General features: G+C 39.1%; 1 non-coding gene across 1 annotated transcript; it reads right to left on the reverse strand.

Moving 5' to 3' along the window:
• Positions 1-5,198: 5,198 nt before the first annotated feature.
• Positions 5,199-5,305, reverse strand: LOC114382885. The gene has a single exon (XR_003660342.1). It is a non-coding gene; the product is annotated as a small nucleolar RNA R71 (small nucleolar RNA).
• Between the last annotated feature and the right edge of the window lie 666 nt (positions 5,306-5,971).

Here is a 5,971-nt window from a genome sequence, read left to right on the forward strand (position 1 = left end):
ATTTGTACTTTCTGTATAGTATTTCTGATTCCTTCCCCACTCTTTGGTTTGCTAATATTGTGAATTATTTGGTTGCTTCTGTTTTTCCTCCCTTAGCATCTAAAGCTCAAAATGATAAAATTAAGAGCGATTGTAAGCATTATATTTGGGATGACCCCTATTTGTGGAAGTTGTGCAATGACCAGGTTATTAGGAGATGCATTCTAGACCATGAGTTTGACTCGGTCCTGCAATTCTTTCATTCTTCCGCACCAGGTGGCCATCTTAGCATCCCGAGGACAACTCGTAAGGTGCTTGACTGCAGTTTCTATTGGCCCACCATCTTCAAGGATGCGTGGAGAATCTGTAGCACTTGTGAGCCTTGTGATCGAGACCGTACCCGAATCAAATAAACATGAAAATGCAGTAACTAGGAAGTGATCCTAGGTCGTTTCCCAACGAGCAATGATAAACCAAATGTTCATAATATACTTGCAGTAACAGTAACGATTGGGGGCGTTTGTTTGTTTTGAGATTTAAAGAACAGAACAAGTAAACTAGAATACGAAACTAATAATATTAATAACGGGTTGTTTCCTCTGATTCAGAAGCCATTCTCTTATCCTGGGTTATGGAGAATTCGTCCCTAACAGTTGACCACTTAATCCAACCCTATTTCAATTTACTAAGTGAAAATCAACTTAGGGTTGTCAATACGTGATTAGGCAACACATACACCAGTTAGCCCTTCGTCCATTAAGCATGAACACAAGTTAGGCTCAGAGGCATCGAACATGAAGCGTGCACTGATTAATGTTCACGAATTTGGGTTTAACTGGTGAAGGGAAAACTGCCAGGAAACCACATTACAAACGAAACCTCAAAGAGAGTTGGGCTTCATCCTCAAAAGGAAACAACACCAGAATATTTAGCCTTCCATAGATTCAAATAGAAAACGTAAATGAAACATGAAGCATAAACATAAATGAAACAAAAACGTAAATGAGACAGAAACGAAAATGAAAACAGAAACGTAAATGAAAGTAGAAGAAGAAACAACAACGAAATTGTAATTAGAAGCAGAAAATGGAAAATTGCATTATGTGAATAGTAGCATTAGAACAGAAAAACGTAAAACCCTCAACAAAGCTCTGAATAATGAATAGCATAACAGAATAGCCTTGCACGAATCCCAAGGCTGCTATTTAAAAAGAGTCACTCAAAGTCGCTGGGCCATATTACAATACTTTGGCCCAAAACGAAATAAACACTGAACCACATAAAATAAAATTGCGAAATTTTCTAATTAGAAATTAACTAAGGTAAGCGCTGCTTTATTTTCCCTCTTCAAGTCCACAACCAAAATCCGGATTAAGCCCAATGTTTCATTAATTCCTGAAATTAGATTAAAAACATCAAATTAGCTAAATGAGCCCAAATAATAAAATTGCCTAATTAATTGACAATTAAGACCAATCAGTAATTAAAATGGTGCAAAAAGGGTTTAGAAAATAGAAGAAAATGATGGCACATCAGAACCCCCCATACTTAGCCTTTTGCACTCCTGGGCAAAATGAAACAAAGAACAAAATCCAAGGATATCAAAGAGAGACAAACAAAAACATTCACATATTTCTCAATGAACATCAAGGAATGAACGGAATGGGTAACTGATGTGCCATCATTTTCTTCTATTTTCTAAACCCTTTTAGCACCATTTTAATTATTGATTGGTCTTAATTGTCAATTAATTAGGCAGTTTTATTATTTGGGCTCATTTAGCTAATTCGATGTTTTTAATCTAATTTCAGGAATTAATGAAACATTGGGCTTAATCCGGATTTTGGTTGTGGACTTGAAGAGGGCAAATAAAGCAGCGCTTACCTTAGTTAATTTATAATTAGGAAATTTCGCAATTTTATTTTATGTTGTTCAGTGTTTATTTCGTTTTGGGCCAGAGTATTGTAATAGGGCCCAGTGACTTTGAGTGACTCTTTTTAAATAGCTGCCTTGGGATTTGTGCAGGGCATTCTATTATGCTATTTTCATTATTCGGAGCTTTGGTTTTAGGTTTTCACGTTTTTTTGTTCCCTTGTTACGGTTTTCGTTCTTATTTCAAATTTCCGTTTTCTGCTTCTAATTACGAGTTCATTCTTGCTTCTTCTTCTACTTTCATTTACGTTTCAGTCTCATTTACGTTTCTGCTTCATGTTTCATTTGCGTTTTCTGCTTGAATCCATGGAAGGCTAGATTTTCTGGTATTGTTTCCTTTTGAGGACGAAGCCCAACTCTCTTTGAGGTTTCGCTTGTAATGTGGTTCCCTTGCAGTTCTCCCTTCACCAGTTATCCCAAATTCGTGAATATTAATCAGTGCACGCTTCGTGTTCGATTAATTGCCTCTGAGCCTAACTTGCGTTCATGCTTAATGGACGAAGGGCTAACTGGTGTATGTGGTGCCTAATCACGTATTGACAACCCTAAGTTGATTTTCGCTTAGTAAATTGAAATAGGGTTGGATTAAGTGGTTGACTGTTAGGGACGAATTCTCCATAACCCAGGATAAGAGAATGGCTTCTGAATAAAAGGAAACAACCCGTTTTTAATATTAGTAGTTTCGTATTCTAGTTTACTTGTTCTGCTCTTTAATCACAAAACAAACAAACCCCCCCCCCAATCGTTACTGTAAATGCAAGTATATTATGAACAATTGGTGTGTCACTGCTTGTTGGGAAACGACCTAGGATCACTTCCTAGTTACTGCATTTTCATGTTTATTTGATTCGGGTACGGCCTTGATCAAATTTGGCGCCGTTGCCAGGGAGCAGTGTCCAAAGGTTCATAATAGCTAGCTAGTGTTGTGTGTTTAATCATTTCGTGTTTTATGTTTAATTGTTAGTATAGTGTTAGTATGTGTGTTAGTGTTGTTTAGTGTCCTAGTATTTTGTTTAATGTGTGTTCTGTTTCAGTTTTCCCATTAAGCGTTTCCCCTGTTTCAGTTTTGGGTGTTTTGCTGTGAATAGTGTTTTGCGATGGACTTAGCGACCATTTCTGCTTGCGGCAAACCAGAGTAGTAGTAGAAATCCCTTAGCGACGGATTTTAGCGACCACCCATGCTGAATTATTTGTGATTTTTTGTTTTAGTAGCTAGGGTTGTTATTTTTTGCTGAATTTTTTTGTGGTAACTTCTTTTAACCCATATTTTGTGGGAAAAATAGCTAGAGCCTTTAGTTTGGTGAGATTTGAAAGTTCCAAAAAACTAGCAAATTTTGTGTTTGTCAAAACTTCAAACGGCCATAACTTTTGCTCCGGTTATCAGAATCGCAATTATTATATATGCATTTGGGGTAGAAAAAAATTTCCTACACCATGGTAGCGGGCCATAGGCCGGCTGAGGTCTCCATCGTCCAAAAAAAGCGATTCTGTCAAAAGTTTTTTATTTTTCAAGTTTTATTCATTTATTTTTCTTAACCTACCAATTTTAGCTTTCATAGTTAGACTTTGAATTTTTGTCTGAAATTTTTTGTGCTATCTTCTCATCATTTTATAAGGTTGCTCACAAAATTTCAAGTCATTTGGATATCATTTGAGGGTAGCAGTAGTTCAAACCTACACCTTTATTTACATGACAAGGCAACTCGTTGTGTGCATGCTGAATGTAGTGTATGACTAGAGGCAATCCATCTGACTTACAACCCTTTGATCCTGAGATAGATAGGACATTTCACAGATTAGTTAGGCATCATTTTATACCTTTTGATCATTCTGAGCATTCCATAACTGGTGAATCTGTGCATTCTGTTATTGGTGATTTTGAACATCCTGATCTTGAGCATTATAATTTTGAGCATTCTGATTCTGAGCATTCTGATTTTGCACATTCTGAGAACATGGCACAACCTCCACCCCGTGAGAGGACTCTAAGGGAAATGGCTGCACCTGATTTCACCTACGAAAGCTTGTGCATCCAATACCCTGATGAGGATGTTGATGCAATCCTACCCCGCAAGGGCATTGGATAGAAAAACTCCAAGTAGATTGGGCCAGAGATGCAAGAGAAGGCCCTAGGGTTCTTATGAGCCTTAGGGTAGATTTCGGGCCCATGGGCTAAGTACGAGCCCACTGATCTTTGTAAATATTATATTAAGGTTTCATTATTTGTGAGCCTTGTATTTAGGGCTCCATAATGTAGGTAGGGTACCTTAGAAATATAGGATTTTTCAGCCCTTGTATTTTAGGGCACCTAGACTAGTTTTTGTATTAGGGGTAGTTTTGTAATTTCGCATGCACTAAGTGGATATTTGATGTGTGTGGTTGGAAATAAATTTAATTGAATTGGTAGAAGCCCAATCCAATTAAATTTTAGAGGGGGAGGTGAGCATTTGCTTACTACACCCCATTGCCACATCATATAGTCACACTTTGTGCATGTCCTTCATGCTTTTCATGCCTCATGACACCTAAGCACACTTAGTGGAGAATCTTGGAATTGATCTTGGATTAGTGGGCTGAACCATAACTAAAATTCACTAATCATAATTAGTGAAATTTTGGCTCCACAAATTCAATTTCAAATTCAAGTGAAATTTGAATTTCCCTCCAATTTTGTGTGACACTTAGGCTATAAATAGAGGTCATGTGTGTGCATTTTTTTCAACTTTGATCATTTGAATATTAACTTCAGATTTCAGAGCTCCTTTTGAGCACAAAATTTCGTGCTCTTCTCTCTCTCTCCCTTCATTCATCTCCTTCTTCCTCCAAGCTCTTATCCATGGCCTCCTATGGTGGTGAGCTTCTTCTAGACTCATCTTCTCCTTGAAGTGGCATCTCCTCTCTCTCTTCCTTCTCCATTCCGCTGCCATTTATCTTCCAAGAAGCAAAGGAATCCATTGATGAAGAAGATCCTAGGCCTACAAGCTCCAATGGAGCTTGCATCAGATGTCCCATATGTTCTTAAAACTGGACTGATTCATTTGCTTCCAAAGTTTCATGGCCTTGCAGGTGAAGACCCGCACAAACATTTGAAAGAATTTCACATTGTCTGCTCCACCATGAAACCCCCAGATGTCCAAGAGGATCACATATTTCTGAAGGTTTTTCCTCATTCATTAGAGGGAGTGGCAAAGGACTAGCTGTATTACCTTGCTCCAAGGTCCATCACGAGCTGGGATGACCTTAAGAGAGTATTCTTAGAAAAAATTTTCCCAGCTTCTAGGACCACAGCCATCAGGAAGGATATCTCAGGTATTAGACAACTCAGTGGAGAGAGCCTGTATGAGTACTGGGAGAGATTTAAGAAACTATGTGCCAGTTGCCCCCACCATCAGATTTCAGAACAGCTTCTTCTCCAATATTTTTATGAAGGACTCAGTAATATGGAGAGAAGTATGATAGATGCTGCCAGTGGTGGAGCCCTTGGAGACATGACTCCTGCTGAAGCCAGAAATTTAATTGAGAAGATGGCTTCCAACTCCCAGCAGTTCAGCGCCAGAAATGATGCCATAGTCATTAGAGGAGTGCATGAGGTAGCTACAAACCCATCTGCATCATCTGAAACTAAGAAGCTTGAAGGCAAATTGGATGCATTGGTGAACTTGGTAACCCAGCTGGCCTTGAATCAGAAATCTGTACCTGTCGCAAGGGTTTGTGGTTTGTGCTCCTCTGCTGACCACCATACAGACCTTTGCCCTTCCATGCAGCAACTTGGAGCAATTGAGCAGCCTGAAGCTTATGCTGCAAATATTTACAATAGACCTCCTTAACCTCAGCAGCAAAATCAACCACAGCAGAACAATTATGACCTCTCCAGCAACAGATACAACCCTGGATGGAGGAATCACCCTAACCTCAGATGGTCCAGCCCTCAGCAACAACAACAACAGCCTGCTCCTTCCTTCCAAAATGTTGCTGGCCCAAGCAGACCATACATTCCTCCACCAATCCAACAACAGCAACAACCCCAGAAACAGCCAACAGTTGAGGCCCCTCCACAACC

Source organism: Glycine soja, chromosome 13 (assembly GCF_004193775.1).
Source record: "Glycine soja cultivar W05 chromosome 13, ASM419377v2, whole genome shotgun sequence".
Taxonomy (NCBI): domain Eukaryota; kingdom Viridiplantae; phylum Streptophyta; class Magnoliopsida; order Fabales; family Fabaceae; genus Glycine; species Glycine soja.